Here is a 25,266-nt window from a genome sequence, read left to right on the forward strand (position 1 = left end):
TGGTGCAGGGGTTAGCAATTCACTGTAATCCATATTCCACTCGACAACAAGCTCCCAGAGCACTGAGATGTAGGGCTATTATCTCCACCGTAGAGGGGCCTGAACTCATACAACCTCGCCGTAGCTAAGGCTCTGCCCATCCTTTCGTACCCTACACATCTACTATCAGACTTATACCCATGACAACCGCCAAGAAAGTCTTCGCAAAAATGTCCGACGCAGTACAACCGCAAAGATGACGGTACTAAAATCTTGGAGCGGTACTACCGCTGACCAGGGGCGGTACTACCGTTGGGACAGCGGTACTACCGCCAGCTCTAGCGGTACTACCGCTAGGGCCAGCGGTACTACCGCCAACTCTAGCGGTACTACCACTAGGTCCAGCGGTACTACCGCTCGCCACTGAAACAGACATAACTTTCACATACGAGCTCCGAATCGAGCAAACCCAAGCTTGTTGGATTCAGGACGACAAGAGCTATCCAAACAGCGAAAATGCCAATGATCATGCAGATATGAAAATGCCAATTATATAGACATGTGAGTCCTCTATGAATGAAGAACCGGCAAAAACTCCAACATCGAAAACATCATAGTAGATGCATATGGACTCCGTTTTCGATGAACTCGAGCTTGTCACGAAGATGACCATAAGCTCTAAAACTCACAAAGAGAAACACCAAACAAGACCAAGAAGTATGATGCAAGGATGCAAATGGTTTGAGCTCTCAACGAACAATACGATCAAGCTACTCACTGGAGAGCCCCCCTTGATAGTACATCAATCTATCCTAAACAGAAAACCTATCAAGGGCAAACCTATACCTTGCACCTCTTCCTCTTGAGCTAGATGATGATGATCTTGGCTTCCTCAAGATGGACCACCTTTCTTGATTGCGTTGGCTTGATGAAGACTAGTTGATTGCTCCCCCATACTTACTATGGGTGAGCCACTCTTCAGCATATCTTCACAAGTCCATTGCCACCACAATGGACGGCAATCTTCAAGCACGATATATTCGTGTTGATCCTCTTGAACTTGCACACCGCAATCTTGATGACAATCACCACTTGACGTTATCCTTCATGGGTTGTATGAGATCTTCCTCTAGACGCAAGCCCATGGAAACACACCTAACCCCCACATAGAACTCTCACAAAGACCATGGGTTAGTACACAAATACGTACTGGACACTGCTTACCATACCATCGGATCACTTGATCCCTCTCGGTACATCTTGTACGCTTTCTGTGTTGATCATCTTGATTTACTCTTTGTCTGACGATCTTGATCAACCTTGTGTCTCTATGACCATTCTTTGGATAATACCTTGAATACCACCTTGGTCATCATATAAACTCCTTGAACCCAACAGATGGACTTCAAGAAGTGCCTATGTACAAATCCTATAAATATAACTTAAGACAACCATTAGTCCATAGGAATTGTCATCAATTACCAAAACCACATATGGAGATATATGCTCTAACACCGTTCTTCATCGACTGCGTCGGCATCGACCTGGGCTGCTACGACTTCATCCTCGGCATCGACTTCCTGTCCACTCTCGGCCCCATCCTTTGGGACCTCGATGTGTTGTCCCTCATCTTCTGGCGCGAGGGCGGCCGTCACGTTCAGCAGACAGGCATCGGCGGCTCCGACGCCGCGACTCCGCAGCTCCAGTTGATGGCGGCCGCACTGGACGAGGCACATCCCCTCCTGGCCGACCTCCTGCAGCAGCACAGCGACATCTTCGACGAGCCACAGGGCCTCCCTCCCGCGCGGCCCTGTGACCACCGCATCCACCTGCTGCCGGACATGGCACCTGTCACCGTGCGTCCGTACCGGTACCCTCAGCTGCAGAAAGACGAGCTGGAGCGTCATGTGGCGGTCATGCTTGCGCAGGGCATCATCCGGATTTCGACATCGCCGTTCTCCGTCCCGGTGCTCCTTGTGCGCAAGCCCGACGGCACATGGCGCTTCTGCATCGACTACCGCGCCCTCAACGCCCTGACGTCCAAGGACAAGTTCCCCATCCCGTCGTGGATGAGCTCTTGGACGAGCTACACGGAGCGCGCTTCTTCACCAAGCTCGACCTTCGCTCGGGCTACCATCAGGTGCGCATGCACACTGACGACATCGAGAAGACGGCGTTCCGCACTCATCATGGCCACTTCGAGTTCTTGGTGATGTCGTTCGGCCTCTCCAACGCGTCGACGACCTTCCAGGCCCTGATGAACGACGAGCTCAGCCCATACTTGCGCTGCTTTGTGCTTTCTTTTTTGATGACATTCTTATCTACAGTGCATCTTGGGCGGAGCACCTACAACACGTGGCCATCATCTTCAACGAGCTTTGAGCGCATCGTCTTCACCTCAAGCGCTCGAAGTGCTCGTTCGGCACGACCTCCGTCGCGTACCTGGGGCACGTCATCTCGGCGGACGGGGTAGCGATGGACGCGGACAAGGTCGCCACCGTCGCCGCGTGGCCGACCCCGCGGTCACCGCGGGCGCTCCGCGGCTTCTTGGGCCTCGCCGGCTACTACCGGAAGTACATCCGGGACATCGGCCTCATCACCGCGCCATTGACGCGTCTCCTTCGACTCGACGCCTTCTCCTGGGACGAGGAGGCGACTACGGCATTCGAGGCTCTCCAGCGGGCGCTCACGACGGGACCCGTCCTCTAGTTGCCGGACTTTGATATGTCGTTCATGGTGGACTGCGACGCCTCTGGCATCGGCTTCGGCGCCGTCCTCCACCAGGGCGAGGGACCGCTCGCCTTCTTCAGCCGCCCCTTCGCCGCTCGCCATCACAAGCTCGCGGCCTACGAGCGCGAGCTTATTGGGCTGGTTCAGGCGGTGCGCCACTGGCGGCCTTATCTTTGGGGCCGGTCATTCCATGTGCGCACGGACCACTACAGCCTCAGGTTCTTGCTGGACCAGCGCCTCTCCACAGTTCCATAGCACCAGTGGATCAGCAAGCTCTTCGGCTTTGACTTCACCGTCGAGTACCGCCCCGGCCGTCTCAACACGGTCGCTGACGCCTTGTCCCGCCGCGACACTGAGGATGTCGCGGACGACGTCGCCATGGCTGGCACTATCATGTGCATCCGCTCTGGGCCATCTTTCGCCTTCATCGATGCCATTCGCCGGGAAACTTCGACGGCCGCAGACGCGCAGGGCCTGCGCCAGCGCCTTGACGCCGGCGAGCTGGACGCGCCCTGGCGCTTGGACGAGGGGTTGCTCCTACATGGTCGCCGCATCTTCGTGTCCGACCATGGCGACCTGCACCACCAGGTCCTGACCTTGGCGCACTCTGCAGGGCACGAGGGCGTGTAGAAGACTCTCCATCGTCTCCGTGCTGATTTTTACATCCCCGGTGATGGCGCGATGGTCCGCGACTGGGTGCGCTCGTGCGTGACGTGCCAGCGGAACAAGACGGAAACACTACGACCCGCGGGTCTACTGCAGCCACTGGACATACCCTCCCAGGTGTGGGCGGATATTTCCATGGACTTCATCGAGGGCCTTCCCAAGGTGGGCGGCAAGTCCGTCATCCTCACGGTGGTTGACCGCTTCTCCAAGTACGCGCACTTCATCGCCCTGGGTCATCCCTATACAGCCGCCTCCGTGGCGCGGGCCTTCTTCGACGGCATCGTCCGCCTCCATGGTTTTCCTCGTCCATCGTCAGCGATCGTGATCCCGTGTTCATGGGACATGTCTGGCGGGATCTCTTTCGACTGGCGGACGTGAAGCTCCGCATGAGCACGGCGTTCCACCCTCAGACAGACGGCCAATCCGAGGTGGTCAACAAGGTGATCGCCATGTACCTGCGTTGTGTTACTGGTGATCGTCCACGAGCTTGGGTGGACTGGTTGGCGTGGGCGGAGTACTGCTACAACACCTCCTATCACTCCGCCCTGCGCACCACGCCTTTTGAGGTGGTCTACGGGCGCCCACCTCCGGCAATGCTCCCTTATGAGCCTCGGACGGCTCGGTCCGAGAAGACGGGCGACTTACTCCGCACCCGCGACGACATTCTGGCTGAGGCGCACCAGCGTCTTCTCCAAGCACAGCAGCTGGCTCGGAAGTACTACGATGCTCATCATCGCGAGGCGGAGTTCGCGGTGGGCGATTGGGTGTGGCTGCGCCTCCTCCACAGGACCACGCAGTCTCTGGACCCGCGCTCCAAGCGCAAATTGGGACCTCGCTACGCCGGTCCCTTTCGTGTGCTGGAGCGTGTCGGCACACTCGCATACCGCTTGGAGCTGCCAGCTGGTTCTCGCCTCCACGACGTCTTCCATGTCGGCTTACTGAAGGCCTATCGCGGGGACCCTCCTGCAGCGACGCCGACCCTTCCTCCTACTTCGGATGGCCGCCTCCTTCCAGCTTCCGCACAGGTGGCGAAGGTGCTGCAGGTGCAGCAGCGTCGCGACATCTGGCATGTCTTGGTACAGTGGACCGGCCTGCCAGAGGAGGAAGCGACTTGGGAGAAGCTCGACGATTTCCGCTAGCAGTTTTCATATGTTCAGCTCGAGGACGAGTTGTTTGAGAAGGCGGGGAGAGATGTTATGACCGGTACAACGTACCAACGGAGGAGGCCCAATGAGCAGGGTTAATTACGGGCATAGCCCAAGTTATCTTACCTATCTTAGAGTCCAAGTTATATTAGAGTCCAAGTTATCTAGGGTTTAGTGAAGGTTGTCCTCCTATATAAACACATGTACCCCTTCGATATTAAGCAGACAATAAACAGTATTCTGTTGTCGTCTCCCTCAGGAGAAGGGAGCCCCAAACCCTAGCCGTCTCTTTCTCTCACGCCGCGCCGGCGCCCAACCGCCGGCGCCGACGTCCCCAACCTCGCAGCCCGCACTTCCACCCCTACAACCTACGTCCGAGACCTGGTAGAACCCAGCACCACATTATATTGTGACAATGCTCAACATATATATAGTTGGGTACCTTTATCTATACTGATTTTCTCACTTCTCTCTGTCTGCCCAATTTGCAGGTAAAGTTTGAGTTATGTGAGACATTGCTTTCCAATTCTTTCTGGCAGAACAGGGATTCGTTTGTGCACCTCAATTTCGTCGCAAAGCGGAAAGATGAGAAGACACTCTTTTTCGCCGAGATAGAGGAGTGCGGACAGGTCGGCAAACAGATCCTGCAAGTACGCTGTTGCGTTCCCCTGGATTCATTATGTGAAGGTAAGCCTGCGGAATCTTCAGATTATTGTCCACATTAATTGATGATGTTTGTTTCTGTTTTATTCATGGTTTGTTGCTATATACGCTGAGTTTAATATTTGTTCCTCAGGTGGTTATCATTATTATTGTGTTGATCCTCCTAGACATGGATATAGAAAAAGTCTGGACTTCACGAGGTGCTATGCCTGCACCGAGTTCTTGAAACATCCGGTCGATGGCTCGACGTACACAGGAGGCCATGATCATCGGAAGAGGATGTATCTATAGTTTAGAACGTGTTTCATTTATAGTAAAAAAATGTGTTCCATTTATCAGCAGTGGAGCCTCCTCATGGAGGGCACGAGAGTATGATCCTCAGAGAAGAGGAACAAATAGCGTCCAGCTTTGAAGTTTAAACTAAAGCCAACCAATAATAGGAAACAAAAGTCATGCAAAGTTCAAAATTACAAGCAAAATGAAAAGAAAAAGAAGTAGCTGAAATGAAATAAGACTGCGGTGCAGCCAAAGTACTCTTCTTAGCTCGAGCTCACGTGACCTCAGGTGAAGAGTAAAATCCAAAAAATAAAAAATAAATAAAGAATTCTAAAAAAAGTTGACAAATATCGATGTTTGTTTCACATCCGTGCAAATTTGCAGATGAAATCACAATCATGCAAATTTAAAGAAAATCCATGTCATGCAGCAACAATTACCAGAATTATCAAAGAAAAGCAAGAAAGCAGGCGCCGAAGCCTGTAGCGGTGGTATGCATATGGGGGAGGGGGGGGCATATCTTTGGTGCTACCGTTGGGAGCGTCTATAGCTCGCTAATTGCGAGGCATATGGGATGCTCGTGTATAGCGTACAATAAGGTACAGTCAGCAGGCTGTAAGAATTAAAATACTATATTTTTGCTGAGTTGGATGAAAGAGAAGAGGAGAGAGAAGGGAAGCGGGCTCTTCGTGAAGAGTCGGCTCTAGCACGTGCTCCTAGTGCTTTGTGAGAATGAAATGTGGACCATATATGATAAAAGTAATACTCTTTTACAGCTAACTATTATACAAGCCAGCTATAAGATGAGCTATAAGGATGCTTATAGCCAGCAGTTGACTATACTATTAACCATGCTCTTATCTTTGATGCATTAGTTACTGTTGGGAGCGTCTCGCTAATTGTGAGCCGTATCGGACGCTCGTGTATAGCGCACCTTAAATTGGTCGAACCCAAGTTTTCAGTCGCCTAGCTCTAGACTTACCAATCATACAGCTCAACATATGCACCTTTTATTTCTCCTTTTTTTCCACCTTTAACTTTTATTTGTTTAATATTCCCTATTCATAAAAAATAATGTTTTTGAAAAAATATGCTATTTTTATGTAATTTGAATGCTCATGAAGTTCAAAATAGTGTTCATGTAGTTCAAAGTTTGGTTCTTTTTTTTAATGTTTCATGCACCCGGAAAAAAAAAGTAATGTTAAACTGTTTGTGTAGTTTTAATAAGAAAATTGTACCTTTTAAAATGTTTTTTGCATTTCAGGAAATGCTAGTACTCCCACTTAACCAAAACAATACGCCCCATTTCACATCTTTAAAAAGCGGTCATGACATTTTTACAACGATGTTCATGAAATGGTCAAACTTTATTCATGCACTCTTCTTTAAATGTTCATAACATATAAAAACTGTTTGTACTATTTTAAATATTGATTAAAAAAGTTATAAATGTTCATATGTTTTAAAACATGTTCATGAAAATATTATTTACATATTGTTTACAATTACTCATAATACATAAATAAACTGTTCACTGCATTTTAAAAATATATGTATAAATATGTTCATGAAAATGTCAAATATTCTTTGTGCAACTTTTAACAAATGTTAATGACAAGTAAAAGTGTGCACTAAACCGGGACGATGAAAAATTCATGAATTTGAAAAGGGAAAGTAAAAAAAAAACAGAAATCCCTCAGAGAAATAGGAAAAAGAAAATAAAAATCAAATGCTTCTAACATCACCATAAAACGAGTATAAAGTTCCTAAAACTGGAGCTAGTTGACGGGCTAGATAGAATGCCACTATTGGCAAGATCTTCCTCCATCTTGCAATAAGCGAGATATAGGTTTTAAGGGTCACTATTTGTAGTTAGTTCTCCACCACGAGGCACACTAGCAAAACGGTCGGTGCATTGTAACAGAAGAAAAAAAATCATAATCTTGAATGGCAATGACCGCATTTTAATGCATCATCGAGATACACTATCAATCTCTTTATTGTGAAATAGTGAACAATTTTCTAAAATCAGGAACATTTGTTAAAACTCATGAACATATTTGAAATCGTAAATGTTTTACAAAATTTCGAACATTTTCTAAAATCATGAAACAAATCTGAATTCAACAAAATTTTATACTATTTGCAAACATTTTTTAAAATATGAACATTTGTGAAAACATTTTTTTGAATCAGCGAACATTTCTAGAATCGACAAAAAAATTGTTGGCATTTGGTGGAACAATTTTGGAAATTGATGAACATTTTCTGAACTACATGATCTTATTTGAATAAGAGAATATTGTATGAACCAATAAACTATATTTTTTCATTTATGTTTTGTTGGAATTTATAGGATATTTTCAATTATGAATTTTTTTAATTGCAGATTTTCTTAAATTTCATTAGTATTTTTTAATACGCAAACTTTCTACAAAACTCATGAATGTTTTTTTATTTCCAAACTTCTTTTAGAAAAATTACGAACATTTTTGGAAAATACCAAACATTTTCGGAAGCAACAGGCATTTATGAATTATTAAACATTTTATTATAGAATCCCCATCTAAAAAAATTCCAAACTTTTTAAAATTCCTATATTATTTAAAGTAAAAAAATAATAACAATAAAGAAAAACCAAAAATAGAAAACAGGTCGCCCATAGATGGTCCGACTGAAACTAGCGAGTTCTGTCTTGTCCTATTGCCGCAGGGCGCAGTATAGCAGGTTTCTTAATGGGCCGGCCCCAGGCCGAGTTTTTCTACGTGATACATTTTTTTATCACTTATAAATGGTATTTTTTTAATGTCAGCAGTAAGAGCACTGCTAAATTCGTTGTATAGAAGAAGGATTGGTCCAGTTTATTAGGAAAACCGGATTCAAAAACCATACAAGAGTTGTCAACCGGCTTACAACGCACAACCACACGCACAACAACAAGATGTCAGGACACAGAGCCACAAAACCGCTTTACAACCGCAACAAACAACTCAAAGTACAAACCAAACCCCGGGCAAGCAGTGTCAACGTGCAGCCCATCCATGTCGTCGAGAGAGTTGCAGGTGGACAGCAGGACCTGGACCTGAGGAAAGCGTCGTCGAAGAGATGCGCATCAGTGTACATTGCGCCCTAGGGGCCCACGCTCTAAGAGGAGGCTAACTCTAGCATCAAGCACTGTAGTGGGACTCAGCGAGCAACCCGAACAGTGCCTCCAAGAAGGTAACAGCGCCATAGCGCGGCCACTACCTGAACCAGCTTGTTGGATCTGGGGTTTCCCTTGTTGCACGGGAGGAGGAGGATAAGGGCCTAGACGACACCTTCAAGAAGGTTACGGCGCCCGCAGGCGGCGCCGTTGCCCGCAACAGCATCGGATTTCTTCAACCCAACATCATCCCCACAATCTACACACATGCCACTGGGAGTCAGAGTCAGACCACACCACCAACGAGAGGCCAAACCATATCGCCGGCAGTGGTGACGACGACCACCTCAAGCAACTCCCACGACAGACCGACGTGCTGTCAATCTAACATTCGCTTCCCCGCCTCAGACGGGTGAAAGCAACGCCCATCGACGGCGCCAACTTATAAATGGCATTGATGTGTAGTATTTTATAACTTTAGAGGTAATTTTGATGTCGGGCGGGCACAAACATTCCTTGTTTTATTAATAGGTAATGGATGAATGCTCCAAGAATTTAAAGGCTCGGCCTTTTGTAATGATTTTTGGGCTGGTCCAGGCTTAAATTTGTGATGGACGAACGGAGTGGAAAATGGATATGTGAATTACTACTTAATGCCCTGATTCTATAAATAAATGCTCGTCCTTTACAATATTTTTCGACGAAAAATCATGTTCTGGGTGATATTTAGTCTCTTTTACTTGTAAAATTCTTTACATATGTTTAGATATGTTTTTCTGCTATATTACAAATAGCATGACCATGTGATACTTGGATTGCTCTTTCTTTTTCTTTCTCACCCACTATTCTTGGATGATGACTTGTGGCCCGCCTGGCCAAGTACAAAATTTAAGGAAACAAAGGAACATAATTGAGCACCCATAATTCATCTAGGGTAAGATAATACTCCCTTCGTTTCAAAATAAATGATTCAAAAGTGATTTAACTTTGTGCTAATTGAATCACTTTTGAATCACTTACTCCCTCCGTCATGGTTTAGAAGGTGTGTTTGTAAATTCTCTAGAACCTAGGTGGTTATTGATTGACTGTGAGATAGGGTAAAAAATAGCATTCACATTACACATGCATATAGAAGTAGTATAATGAAGTACTAATTAGCTGTTAGGATTAAATGCAATGCGCCTTAAACATTACCTGTTATGAAAATGCACGCAAGTTTAACTGTGTCTTGTAAACCGTGATGGAGGTAGTATTTTTAGACGGAGGGAGTATTTTATGAATCGATGGCATTTATTAGTATTTTTTGTTCATGCAATCATTTTTAGTGGAACATATCGTCATATCCTCAAGGGAATTCGCGAAGCAAAGGAGAATGGTGGGTCACAATATAGTTGCTGTGTTCTCGAAAGGAAGAAACAAGATGATGAGTTGCACAAGCAAACTTTCATTAGACTTACAGCTAAACCTGAGAATGGTTTCATACTTGAACCATACTTGAACCATACCCATTCATTTATCTCTTAAAACCATACTTAAACCATACTCATTTAGTGTCATTTTTAGCCCAACCAAAACCAAACCCACTATTTTTTCCACCCAAACCAATTTAAACCCAAAACATAACCATGGGTTTAAACCCAGTACATAACCATGGGTTTGCTTTAATGCGCATATGATTGCACAAATTGACATGTTAAGAAGCAAATAAGATAGAAAAGGCATAAATGCATCTACAACAGTTTAGAAACAAAGTAATCCTTGAGATACGGTCAACAGACAGTAAGAGGCAAAAAGAGCATGCCCATGGCTGATAAGCTCACTAACAAGTGTATTAAAACCAAATTGCTTAACGAAAGCACAAGAAAACACTTCCGATTTTCATCTGTTGTTTCCTCATAATACATAATTACATTGTGCATTACAGCATGCACGTGGATCAAAGATACTCGTTCTCGGTCGTAGTTGATTATTCCATATAACCAATGCCTAGAAACCGGTTTGAACCCATAGTTTATAACCGCTAATAACCAAACCGTTTAAACCCATAACCAACTATATCCAAACTGGTTTCTCCACATACCCAAACCAAAACCAAACTAAAAAAATCTCAGCCCAATAAAACCTGAACCAATCAAACCCAAAGTAAGAACCGAACCGTTACACCCGGTTTTTTAATAACCATTCTCATGTTTACTTACAGCCAAGGTCATCCTCGAACATAGGGATCAGTTTAAATAGCAGGCACTTCGATGTTAACAACTTTATCTGAATCTTGACTACTTAGGGATCTTCTTTGATGCTAAAAAGTCGTCTAAGCAACAATGAGAAATATTCAACCATGTCAGCTTCAGCGGTACGGCCTAAAAACTGTAGCAAGTATGACTCCAATTTGCTGAAATATTTTGGCACTTGCATTTGACAACTTGATTCCGTAATGCTGATGCATGGTCTTGCTCATATTCATATTGTCCACTGTAGTGCGAAGTGAACTGCTCCTGCCTGTCTATCTCTAGCAAGTTGGCTTCTTACTCATAGAAAACGTATTGAGAAAAGAAAAAGGGAACTAGGAACATTACTACTATGTTTCGACTGCTTTTAGTTTATTATCCCAACGAAAGCAACCTGGCTAATGTCGTGTATGAACTTAAATTAATTAGTTCGATACATATTAGGTGAGAACACTGGTTGCGTCAGAATGTGTTAGACTCGCATGAAAGGTCAGTGAAATTGTTGTTTAAGTTTCTCGATATAATTTTTATTATGTTTTAAATGCTTTGTATTTTTGATAAAGTTTTATAAAAACTCTGAATGTTTTTTTTGCAATCTTTTTTTTTCTTTTTTTGTAGAATCGTTGTAAATGTTTGTTGGATTAATCAGCTAAAAAAAGTACTCCCTCCGTTTCAAAGTAAATGTTGTTGATCTTGTTGGAAATATGAGCAATTTATCATAAGATTTTATTACAGGAAAAACTAGGAAAAACATAACCAACATAACAACAACGAAAGAAGGCAAGCTATATAGAGATGAGAAGACACAAGACATGTGCACGTAGGATTCAGAAAAGAACATATGTAAAACCGTTTTACAAAGATAAGGTATCATATGTAGTAATGAGTAGAAACGGAATATATCTAGCAGAGAAACTATAGCAAAGAGGTGTGATAGGAATTCAAAAAGAAGCACATGAGTACGTACTGAGTTGCAGCAGCACGAGGATTGGTGTTGGCGTTGTCGTTGGCCATGGTACCGAAGAGGTGGTCGACGTCGGGGAAGTAGTCGTCGTTCGGGAAGAGATCGTCGGAGTCCGTGATGGAAGCCAGTAGTCGCGCTGAGCGCTCCCCAAAAACCTTATCGCCCTTCTCCCGTACATGACTAGAAGAGACGGAGTTTCGGAGGCCTACTGTCCCGACGAACGGTGCACGCCGCAGGACGGGATGAGGAAGAACGTAGCAGCAGCACAGAGAGAAGAACCGGTGGCGAGTGGGAACTTCTGATGCGTCCTCTCTGGAGAGGAGCGACCTCTCTTTTATAGGCGCAGGAGAAGGAGACGAGAGGCCAGCGACGGGATGTGAAGCGAAGAGACGCAGCGACGAAACTGCGACGTGAGCTTTCAATATCCACTACAGCAGAAAACGTTCAGCTTCTCCGAGTGGCCTTTCATATACCAGTCGTGCGTGGCAAAAATTTAGTTCGGCTCGGCTCATTCCGCAACCCGCTCCGCGGCGCGTCGTGACGAGGCGAGGCGGGCGACGGAGGAGGAGGAGCGCGCGTGTATGTCTCTCTTGTTCTCAAGCTCATACATGTGTGGAAACATCCTCCCTTATAAGGAGGTCCAACTCCCACTAAACCAGCGATGTGGGACTAAACTTTTCTACCTCTTGCCTTGCACAAATGGGCTGCGTGGGCCTCTAGGATTTATTAGGAATTTCTGAAATTACATATTGGGCTGGCCCATAAATACACAAAATTCCAGCAATCCCCCACCAGATCCCAGGGGCACACAAAATTTTCCTTTGGTTCCAAAACACTGTTTTATATACCGATACTACAGTGGAGACTGTTAAGTTGAACTTCCACCTAGAACTCTATGCTACACTAGTAAGCAACTTGAACAGTGGACTAGGCCTTGAACTGCAAGTTTTCTGTGAATCTAGCTTCACACAGATCCTTGACCGATACTAGGCTGCCGTGGGACTTCCCCGCGGATGGAGCTTATGCGTCATACTCCGAGACCTTTCGTGAGTATACTAGAGAGCACCCTACTCTCATAGATTGCGACGTTTAACAATCTGACTCATATAGGTATGTTCTTCAAAAGATGTTCTGCAGGACAACATCTCTGCTTCAGTAAGCAACTTAGAACATATTAAGATGTATATCAACCTGCCATGCAGTTCAGGAAAGTATTGCATCTTCATGGAGTGGTATCATTAATGATAAGGATACTTTCCTCTCAGTTGACCAACAGCTTGTCTTCCACATCTAATTCACGGGATCTCCGATCACAAAGAATAGGTTACCACTGCGAACAACTCAAATTGTGGGTCTCATACCCATCTCCCTCGATGCATTATCTATCACATTACGTGATAGACCCTTAGTAAAAGGATCTGCCAGATTTTTAAATGTTTGGATATAATCCAATGCAATAACTCCGGAGTTTCTCATTTTCCTGACAGATTTTAACCTTCTTTGTATGTGTCTTGATGACTTCATGTTATCCTTTGAGCTGCCCACTTTCGTGATCACAATTTGATTGTCGCAGTTCATAAGGATACCAGGTACTGGTTTCTCAACAACCGGCAAGTCACTCAAGAGCCGACGAAGCCAATCTGCTTCGACCGTAGCTGTATCTAGTGCTGTGAGTTCTGCTTCCATTGTTGACCTTGTTAAGATCGTTTGCTTGCAAGACTTCCAAGAAACAGCGCCACCTCCAAGAGTAAATACATATCCGCTAGTGGCCTTTATCTCATCAGCATCAGAGATCCAGTTTGAATCACTATACCCTTCAAGCACCTTTGGGTTTCCAGTATAGTGAATTCCATAATTTGCAGTGCCTTTCAAATAACGCAAAACTCTCTCTAGAGCTTTCCAATGCACATCTCCTGGTTTTGAGACAAACCGACTCAGTTTGCTAACAGCTAAAGAGATGTCATGTCTTGTAGCACTGGCTAAGTACATAAGCGAGCCAATAATCTGAGAATATTTCAATTGATCTCTAGCAATTCTTCAATTCTTTCGAAGCAGCACGCTCGCATCATATGGTGTGGGAGAGGACTTGCAGTCACTATACCCAAAGCGACTCAAGATCTTTTCCACATAGTGAGATTGACGCAATGTAATCCCACCATCTTCGTCTCTCAACAACTTGATGTTCAGAATGACATCAGCCACTCCTAAATCCTTCATCTCAAAACATTGAGATAGGAAATCCTTGACCTCTTTAATAACATTCAGATTTGTTCCGAAAATCAGTATGTCATCAACATAAAAGCAAAGGATAACTCCCTCGCCCCCACCATGGCGATAGTACACACATTTATCAGCTTCGTTTACTACAAAGCCTGCAGTAGTTAGAGTTCTTTCAAACTTCTCATGCCACTGCTTTGGTGCTTGCTTAAGTCCATATAGAGATTTCAACAACTTGCATACTTTCCCTTCCTGACCATGTACTACAAACCCATCTGGTTGTTCCATGTAAATTTCCTCATCCAACTCTCCATTTAGGAAAGCAGTCTTAACATCCATTTGATGAACGAGAAGACCATGTGAGGCGGCTAGTGAAAGTAGTACTCGAATAGTGGTCAGTCGAGCCACGGGTGAGTAAGTATCAAAGAAGTATTCACCTTCCTTTTGGGTATAACCCTTCGCCACGAGCCGTGCCTTGTACTTTTCAATAGTACCATCAGGCCTAAGCTTCTTCTTGAATACCCATTTGCATCCTATAGGTTTGCACCCATAAGGACGATCAGTGATCTCCCAAGTTTCATTTGCCAAGATGGAATCCATCTCACTACGGACTGCCTCCTTCCAGTAGTCAGCATCTTCAGACGCATAGGCCTCTAAAATAGAACTGGGAGTGTCATCTATGAGATACACAAGAAAATCATCACCAAAGGACTTTGCAGTCCTCTGTCTCTTGCTCCTGGTAGGAACTTCATTGTTCTCCTCCACAATATTTTCAAAGTGTTCCATCGTAATGATAGGTTCAGTAAATGTGACTAATTCATGGTTTGATGAATTAGGCATCTCCTAATTAGATGAGGTAGATATATCCTTCATGGGAAAGATATCTTCGAAGAAAGTCGCATCATTCGACTCCATGATTGTACCGACATGCATGTCAGATACCTCAGATTTTACAACCAAGAATCTATATCCAATGCTATGAAAAGCATATCCCAGAAAAACACAATCCACAGTTTTTGGTCCTAGCTTGCGCTTCTTTGGGATTGGCACATTGACTTTTGCCAAACAACCCCAGGTTCGTAGATAAGAGAGTTTTAACCTTTTCTTTTCCCATTCCTCGAATGGAGTTATCTCTCCGTTCTTTGTGGGAACTCGATTTAGGACATGACATGCAGTCAATATCGCCTCCCCCCACCATGCCTTGGAGAGACCCGATGTGTCTAACATGGCGTTAACCAAATCAGTTAGAGTACGGTTCTTTCTTTCGGCTATCCCATTTGATTGAGGTGAATAGGGAGGCGTCCTCTCATGGACTATACCATGTTCCGCACAAAAGGAATCAAATTCATTTGAGAAATACTCTCCACCACAATCGGACCTAAGCCTCTTGATCTTTCGATCAAGTTGGTTTTCTGCTTCAGCTTTATAGATCTTGAAAAAGTTCAAAGCCTCATCCTTAGATTTCAAAAGATACACTCGGCAGTATCTAGTGGAGTCATCAATTAGTGTCATGAAATATTTCTTTCCACCTTTTGTCAAAATACCATTCATTTCACATAGATCTGAATGTATGAGTTCTAGTGGTGCAAGATTCCTCGTTTCGGCAGTCGTGTGAGACTTACGAGGTTGTTTGGCTTGTACACAAACTTGACACTTAGATCCCTTGACGGTGTTAAAGCTAGGGATTAAGTTCAATTTGACTAGTCGCGACATGCAACCAAAGTTAACATGACAAAGACGTGAATGCCACACATTTGATTCACTATTGTTGTAAACATGATTAACAACTTTATTGCAAATGTCTGCCAAGGATAAACGGAACAGGCCCCGTGACTCGTAGCCCTTACCAACAAAAGTTCCATACTTGGATATTACAAATTTATTAGACTCAAAGACAAGCTTGTAGCCATCTCTACACAAAAGAGATCCGCTAACAAGATTTTTATTGACGGAGGGGACATAATGCACGTTCTTCAGCCGCACGACTTTTCCCGAAGTAAACTTCAGATCGACCGTGCCAACACCACGAACAGAAGCACGTGAACCGTTGCCCATCAGGATGGTGGAAGTCCCTGCGGACTGATAAGATGAAAACATGGAAATATCACCGCATATATGCACATTAGCACCCGTGTCAATTAACCAATCAGGAAAATGACATACTGAAAGAATAGTGGGTAATATACCATACCCAACATCATCCACGTCAGTGTCAGCAATAACGACATTAGCAGACTTGCCGCCTTTCCCATGTTGACGCTTGTCATAACGATTAGGGCAGTTAGGTGCCCAATGATCAGGATCTCCGCACACATGACAAACACCTTTCTTCTTGTCATTCTTCTTCTTGAAGTTGGTGTGCTGTACAGCCTTGTTTTTTCCATCGAACTCTGCTTTACCATCGAACTTGCCCTTGTTCTTGAAATTGTGGGGCTGGAAGTTTTTCTTCTGTACCAGATTGGCACTAGAACCTCCCTCAATAGCTCGAGCACATGTGTCTTTTGCTCTCGCCTTTTCTTCCACATCAAGAGTACCTATGAGATCCGGAATGGAAAACTCCTGTCTCTTATGCTTCAGTAAGGTAGCAAAGTTCCTCCATGAAGGAGGAAGTTTAGTTATGATGCCTCCGGCAACAAATTTGTCCGGTAGCATGCAATTGAAGTGCTCAAGTTCTCTTGCAAATGACTGTATTTCATGAGCTTGCTCAACCACGGAGCGCTCTTCAGTCATCCTGTAGTCATAGAATTGTTCCATGATGTACAGCTCAGTGCCAGCATCCGAGACCCCAAACTTGGTCTCGAGTGCATCCCACATATCTTTTCCATTGTCAATTGATGCATAAGCATCAACTATGTTCTCACCAAGAACGCTCAAGAGAGCAGCCTTAAACAAGGTATCCATTTTCTGAAAAGCTAGCTCATGTTGAGCATCATGATCTCCTTCAGGTTTGCCAAGAGTGGCGTCATAGCAGCTCATGGTTTGAAACCATAGAACAGCTCTCACGCGCCATCTCTTGTAGTGAACACCCTCAAACATAGGAGGCCTCATGGAGGCAGCAAAACCACTCGGGGTAAATTGCCTATAATAAGGTTTTTGGATTGTTGGAAATATGAGCAATTTACCATAGGATTTTATTACAGGAAAAACTAGGAAAAACATAACCAACATAACAACAACGAAAGAAGGCAAGCTATATAGAGATGAGAAGACACAAGACATGTGCACGTAGGATCCAGAAAAGAGCATATGTAAAACCGTTCTACAAAGATAAGGTATCATATGTAGTAATGAGTAGAAACGGAACATATCTAGCAGAGAAACTATAGCAACGAGGTGTGATAGGAATTCAAAGAAGAAGCACATGAGTACGTACTGAGTTGCAGCAGCAGGAGGATTGGTGTTGGCGTTGTCGTTGGCCATGGTACCGAAGAGGTGGTCGACGTCGGGGAAGTAGTCGTCAGAGTCCGTGATGGAAGCCAGTAGTCGCGCTGAGCGCTCCCCAAAAACCTTATCGCCCTTCTCTCGTACATGACTAGAAGAGACGGAGTTTCGGAGGCCTACTGTCCCGACGAACGGTGCACGCCGCAGGACGGGATGAGGAAGAACGTAGCAGCAGCACAGAGAGAAGAACCGGTGGCGAGTGGGAACTTCTGATGCATCCTCTCTGGAGAGGAGCGACCTCTCTTTTATAGGCGCAGGAGAAGGAGACGAGAGGCCAGCGACGGGATGTGAAGCGAAGAGACGCAGCGACGAAACTGCGGCGTGAGCTTTCAATATCCACTACAGCAGAAAACGTTCAGCTTCTCCGAGTGGCCTTTCATATACAAGTCGTGCGTGGCAAAAAATTAGTTCGGCTCGGCTCATTCCGCAACCCGCGGCGCGGCGCGGCGCGTCGCGTCGTGACGAGGCGAGACGGGCGGCGGCGGAGGAGGAGCGCGCGTGTATGTCTCTCTTGTTCTCAAGCTCATACATGTGTGGAAACATCCTTCTTTATAAGGAGGTCCAACTCCCACTAAACTAGCGATGTGAGATTAAACTTTTCCACCTCTTGCCTTGCACAAATGGGCTGCGTGGGCCTCTAGGATTTATTAGGAATTTCTGAAATTACATATTGGGCTGGCCTATAAATACACAAAATTCCAGCAGATCTAGTACAAAATTTGTATTAATTTAATACTAAGTTTGTGCCACTTATTTTAGAACGGATGCACTAGCAAATAGTACATGTAGTTGTTCAAAATGAAATAGTCAATTCAAATTTCTTGCACTTTCCTGGGCTTTTTTTTAGGTGCGAGAAGCACTTTCTTGTTCCTCACACTGTCAAGGTCAACTGTTTTTTTTCTTTTTGAGGGAAGCTAAGCTGTTTTGGGATAAGTTTGGAAGAAACATACCTAAAAAGTTGATAAGAAAGCAACAGGAGGCAGTTTTATCTTTATTTGTGGTTGGGATAAAAAATGGAAGATGGGTACAGGGTGTGATAACTCCATCGACATAAGTCAGAAAACATATTGTGCCGTCTCTTGCTAACGACGTTGCCTTCCCTTTGACTCCGTGAGGTGCATTTTCTGACATACACATATTGACAGCACATAACTAATTTACTTTCTCCGATCCAAATTAACTGTTGGAGCTCTAAGAGCATCTAAGCCAGGACTTAGATTATCTCTAGCAGACTCCGTATAAGTGGTTAAATTCATAAAAAAATTACGTTTTTACAGTTTTAATCGCGAAAAGTGTGCAGAACAGAAACCATAAAAGTGATCCAACTCGTAAACTTTTTAAAGGGCATGGAAAAACCACACCCGAAATCCTAATTTTTGAAAGTTGGATGGCCGATTCTAGGGAGGGGGGCGTATACCGGTTAAACCTCGTCGAAGCAAATACGCCGCCGCGAAGTTTGCCGGAATCAACCCTAAACTTACCGGAATTCATCACTGCAAGCCAGAAAAGGCCGCTGGACGGCGCAATCAATCGCCACCGATTTGAATTGGACGAGCTCGATCTCGTCATGGCCTCCCATGACCTCAGCCTAGCCGCCGGAATCCTCTGAGCATGGCAGGCAAAGGGACACGACTTAGCCGACGCGCCTGGCAACAAAGCAAGGCGCTGACAATGGATGCGACGGGGCATGGCCGGCGGACGACAAGGCGTGGCCGGCGAGGCTGGGCGCGGACGGCGTGGTGATGGGGCGCGATCGACGGGCGACGGGGCATGGCCAATGGGCGACGGGGCGCGTCCGACAGGATTGGACGCGACCGGCTGAAGGAAGGGGCGGCGGCCGTCGGACCGGAGGAAGGAGCTCCTTATCGCAATTTCACAGTTTCTGTTCGAGCGTAGCTAAAATGGATCCTTAAAATGCCTTTTTTCGACTCGTATTCCATTTTGCATTTTTACAGGTCTGTTAGAGATGCTCTTACAAATTCGGACCCTCAAACGTCCGCGGACACGCCCGATTAGTGACCAGACGTGTTCCCTATTTATCCGTCCGCGTAACCTCACTTCTTCTTTTTTTTCCTCATATGTCTGGTCATTTGCAGTGATTTATGAAGAGAAAGAGAAAGAAAGAAAAAATGAAAAAACAAAACAAAAAGGTGGTACGGGGTGGAGTCGCTCCTACGTGGCGAACTGATCGGGCGCGCCCGGATGCGTTCGCAAGCCCTCATATCTTTCCCATATTTGAGATGGATACGAGTGTTAGCGGACAGCCCAAACATATAGAAACGATATGAGGAATGTGGTTGGATCATCTTTTTTCCTTATCTCTTGTTCGACCACTCAACGAACGCGTGCGCATGCGTATGAGGTGTTGTTTGAGGGGTCCAGCTATAAATACTCTAATACAACTTTCTACTAAGAATTGCGACAATAATTTGAACGTATGGAGTATAACATTTTTTATAAAAATATAAATATACTACAACTATCAAACACGAATTCGCGAAAAAACACTAATTTCTTCATTTTATAACATAAAACATTTTTTAACACTACACTAATATGAAAAAGCGTCTCAAATTATGAAATCGGAGGGAGAAACTTAAAATTGTTGTCGTCTAGTACTGGCTAGCATGGTTAATATTATAGCCAACTGCTGGCTATAAGCAGTTTTATAACCCATCTTATAGCTAGCTTGTATAATAGTTAGCTATAAAAGAGTACTACTTTTATCATATATGGCTCACCTTTCATTCTCACAAAGCACATTGCTCACCTTTCATTCTCACAAAGCACCTAGGAGCACATGCTAAAGCTGGCTCTTCACGAAGAGCTCGTTTCCCTTCTCTTTTCTCTTCTCTCTCATCCAACTCAACAAAAATATAGTATTTTAATCCTTACAGCCTGCTGACTGTACCTTATTGTACTTGCTCTTAATAGTATAGCCAACTGCTGGTTATAAGCCATCTTATAGCTCATCTTATAGTTAGCTTGTACAATAGTTAACTATAAAAGAGTACTACTTTTATCATATATGACCCGTCTTTCATTCTCACAAAGCATCTAGGAGCACGTGCTAGAGCTAGCTCTTCACAAAATCCCGCTTTACTTCTTTTTCCTCTTCTCTCTCATCCAACTCAACAAAAATATTGTATTTTAAGTCTTACAGCCTGCTGACTTTACCTTATTGTACTTGTCGTTCATAGTTACCGCAGCACACAAGTTCCGATAAGATCGTAGCCATGTAATGTCACCCTCAACGCAGTGTTACTGATGGGCGCTGGACATGGCAGATTAATTAGTCCGCAACAAGATTCCATCTTACTTCCTTTGCAAGTGAGTACGTACGTACGTGTCGAGGTCGATTCGGGCAGAGTGGATGACGTGCAAGAAACTCTCACTCGCTCCGCAGTACTCTTCCAAGCTAATAAAAGGACGCCGACCATCTGTCCTCTCTTTCCATTCTCCAAAGTATCATATGTTTACGTACTGATTTTGATACAGTACATATCATTGTAGAGTACCGTTTTATATCGCAGGCGTGCACTCTTTGGGGAGGAGCATAGACGAGGCCATTTGCACAGAAAGGAATCTGTCTACAAGGTGAAATCGTTATAGTACGTTACCTGTCATTCGATTGTCCCCCGATATGTTGAAACCGCCAGCATTTTATTTCCGACATTCAGGACATCTTCGATTTGTGGGATTTTAAAAATACAGGAATACAAAAAACGTATGAATAGAGTGTCATGTCATTTTGTATCTTGTAGAGTTACAAAACTATGTACTATATTCCAACAATTCCTAAGGATATCAATCATGTGAATCAAATGATCACCATAGGGAAAATTCTGAAGGAACCAAACCCTCCACAAGTCCTACGGGGTCCTCTGAATCAAAGAAGATCTAACTGGTTTAAAGGAAGAACACAATCATGTAGTATGTAAAGCGATGCATTCACTGTAACCCCCTTCATTTTCTTTTAATTTAAACAAAAAAAGAATTCTCCTCCTCCCCCTCACCGCCACCGGAGAGCGTCACTCGGCAAAGCCTGGGAGTCGGCGGCGACGGTGGGAATAGATCTGGTGCCCTTGGTTGTCGGGCGATGGGTGGTGGTCCTAGGGTTGCACGCGCCGGCAAGAGCACGGGTTGGTGACGACCGAAGGAGGCAGCCTTGGCCCGCAACAGTGCGAGGTGGTGGAGGTGTTTGCGTGAGCTGGGGGTTGTTGTTGGAAATATGCCCTAAAGGCAATAATAAAGTGGTTATTATTATAATATTTTCTTGTTCATGATAATCATTTATTATTCATGCTATAGTTGTATTGATTGGAAACTAAAATGCATGTGTGGGTACATAGACAACAAAGTGTCCCTAATATGCCTCTACTAGACTAGCTCGTTGATCAAAGATCCCTAAGGTTTCCTAGCCATAGGCATGAGTTGTCATTTGATAACGGAATCACATCTTTAGGAGAATGATGTGATGGACAAGACCAAAACTTAAGCATAGCGTTTGATCATATCCAGTTTACTCCTATTGCTTTCTGCATGTCAATGTATCCGTTCCTATGACCATGAGATCATGCAACCCACTGACACCGGAGGAATGCCTTGTGCATCAAACGTCACAACGTAACTGGGTGATTATAAAGGTGCTCTACAGGTATCTCCAAGGTCGTCTATTGAGTTGGCATGGATCAAGACTGGGATTTGTCACTCCATGTGACGGAGAGGTATGTCGGGGCCCACTCTGTAATACATCATCACAGTAAGCTTGCAAGCAATGTGACTAAGTAGTTAGTCACGTGATCTTGTATTATGGAACGAGAAAGAGACTTGCCAGTAACGAGATTGAACTAGGTATGGAGATACCGACGATCGAATCTCAGGCAAGTAAGATACCGATGGACAAAGGGAACTCCACACGGGATTAACTAAATACTTGACATCGTAGTTCGACCGATAAAGATCTTTGCAAAATATATGGGAACCAGTATGGGCATCCAGGTCCCACTATTGGTTATTGACTTTAGAGGTGTCTCGGTCATGTCTACATAGTTCTCGAATCCATAGAGTCTACACGCTTAACATTCGATGACGATATAGATATAGTTGAGTTATTGTGTTGGTGACTGAATGTTGTTTGCAGCCCCGGATGAGATCCCAGACGTCACGAGGAGCTCTGGAATAGTCCGGAGGTAAAGATTTATATATAGGAAAGTGGAATTTGGGTTCCGGAAAAGTTTCAGGTTTTTCCAGTATTGTACGTGGAGTGCCAAAAGGTTTCGTGGGTCCACCGAAAGGGGCCCACCCACCCCCCAGGGGGACATGGGCCTAAGAAGTAGCGCACCAACCCCTGGTGGGCTGGGAAAACGACCCCTAAAGGGCACATGCGCCCAAGTGGTAGGTGAGGAGGTGCCTTGAGGATGAGGGACTCTTCCTCTGGGGCGCCCACCTCCCTTGTTGGAGGTGGACTCCTCCCTTCTTGATCGGCTAGCCCTTCCTTGGACGAGGGAATAAGGTTGCGCCCTACCTACCCCTTCCTCCTATAAATAGAGAGGGAGAGTGTGACGCCCTCGATTTGATCATACGCTAATCATACACGCAAATGCGTACGACCAAGATCAAGGACTCACGGGAAGATATCACAACACAACTCTAGAGACAAATAAATCATACAAGCTTCATATTACAAGCCAGGGGCCTCGAGGGCTAGAATACAGAAGCTCGATAAACACACGAGTCAGCGGAATCAACAAATATCTGAGTACACACATTAAACATGGGGTGCCTTAGACAAGGCTAGCACAAAAGATACAACGATCGAACGAGGCGAGGCCTCCTGCCTGGGAGCCTCCTAAACTACTCCTCGTCTTCAATGGCCTCCACGTAGTTGTAGGCACCGTCGGGGTAGCAGTCGTCATCGACAGGATACTCCATCTCCTGGGCTCCATCATCTCGACCCAGCAACGGATTAAGGGGGAAAAGGGGGAGCAAAGCAACGGTGAGTACTCATCCAAAGTACTCGCAAGACTCATATCAGAACTATGCTAAGTATGCATCGGTATCAAAGGTAGGGGTTTATATGTGGACTGACTGCAGTAATGCGAGAAAGAGAGGGAAGGCCTAGTCCTATCGAAGACTAGCATCTTCAGGGGTCTTGAAGCTATAGACGAGAGTAGAACAGGTAACACAATTAATAGTCATATTGTTGCAGCATATTAATATGAGGTCACACCCAGAGATTCTTCCTCGACTCCATGCAAGGAAGCGATCCCAGGGCAAACATTCCAGTTAAGTAACAGTTGTAGTTGTATAAGATCAGGGCACAACTCCAAGTCGTCCTGTAACCGTGGACACAGCTATTCGAATAGATAAGTTCTTCCCTGCAGGGGTGCACAACATATTCCTTGTCACGCTCGATAACACTCAGGTCGGACACACTTTTCTGGGTCATGCCCGTCCTTGGAATATCGACACGTCGCAGCCCCACCTAAGCTCAATAGAGAGGCCAGCCCGTCTGTCTAACTCCTAAGCACAAAGGGGTCGTGGGCCCACTTGCCCTCCGCGCTCCTGCATGATGCGTGGGCGGTCGACGTCTGTCCTAGCACCCCTTAATCACAAGCGCGATGCATCTCGGGACTACTCGGGCGCGTGCCGATCCATCGCTGACGTCTCAAGAGCTTCGGCTAATACAACGACGTCGAGTACCCATAATTCTTCCCGCGTAGCCGGTTAGTGCGAAAAGGTCTCCGACCAAGCCAGATCAAATACCCAAATCCATTAACATTTTAATTAAGCCATCGACACATCCACGTGGGAATCCACCCTCCTAACATCTATCTGTCAAATATCCGAGTAACATGGTCAAGTAACTGTGTGGTTGTAACATCAGGGGGATCAGAGGTATCACCCTCGTTGGATGCCGAATGATGTAACTGTCAAGGTGGACCTAGAGGAATCACCCTCGAGGGTCCCACACTCGAGGGGTTGTACGACAAAGGCATCGTCGGGAATTGTGAAAGTCCGGTTGTCAGGAGGGTAGGTGTACCCGGCATCAGCGTCAGTCTCGGGGTCTACCGGTAAGAAGTGGGGGGAGAAACAATAAATAACAGCAACAGGTGCAACACTAAGCATGACATGGCAATATGCAGTCTAGGCATGAGCAAACGCAGCAACATCCGTCGCACACGGGTCGGACGAATACCTGACGATAATTTCCGGGTCTCCTGCATGATGCGTGGGTGGCCGAGGTGAGTCCTAGCACCCCTTATTACAAGCGCGATGCATATCCGGATCACTCGGGCACGCGCCGTTCCATTGCTGGCGTCTGAAGAGGTTCGGCTGATACCATGACGTCGAGTACCCATAATTCTTCCCACGTAGATGGTTAGTGTGTAATAAGGCCTTCCGACCAACCCAGATCAAATACCCAAATCCATTAACATTTTAATTAACTAAACGACACAACCACACGGGAATCCACCTACCAAACATTATTCATTAATGTTCCCAGTAACATGGTCAGGTAACTGTGTGGTTGTAACATCAGGGGGATCTGAGGTATCACCCCCGTTGGATTCCGAACGATGTAACTGTCAAGGTGGACTTAGAGGAATCACCCTCGAGGGTCCCACACTTGAGGGGTTGCACGATAGAGTCGTCGCCGAGAGTGGTGAAGGAGGAATCACCCTCGATAACCACGACCGACTAGCTGGACTACAAAGATATCATCATGAGTACTTCGTGAGGTGTCACCCTCGGTACCCGATAGTAGCTCTGCAGCGTCGTACAACTAAGGGGGTGTAAGTGCTATGTCGG

General features: G+C 45.3%; 1 long non-coding RNA gene across 1 annotated transcript; it reads left to right on the plus strand.

The window, feature by feature from the left end:
* The first annotated feature begins 5,017 nt into the window (after window positions 1–5,017).
* Window positions 5,018–5,798, plus strand: LOC123406792. The gene is made up of 2 exons (XR_006612453.1): window positions 5,018–5,207; window positions 5,317–5,798. It is a non-coding gene; the product is annotated as an uncharacterized LOC123406792 (long non-coding RNA).
* Window positions 5,799–25,266: the final 19,468 nt, after the last annotated feature.

Source organism: Hordeum vulgare, chromosome 1H (assembly GCF_904849725.1).
Source record: "Hordeum vulgare subsp. vulgare chromosome 1H, MorexV3_pseudomolecules_assembly, whole genome shotgun sequence".
In the NCBI taxonomy this organism is placed as follows: Eukaryota; Viridiplantae; Streptophyta; class Magnoliopsida; order Poales; family Poaceae; genus Hordeum; species Hordeum vulgare.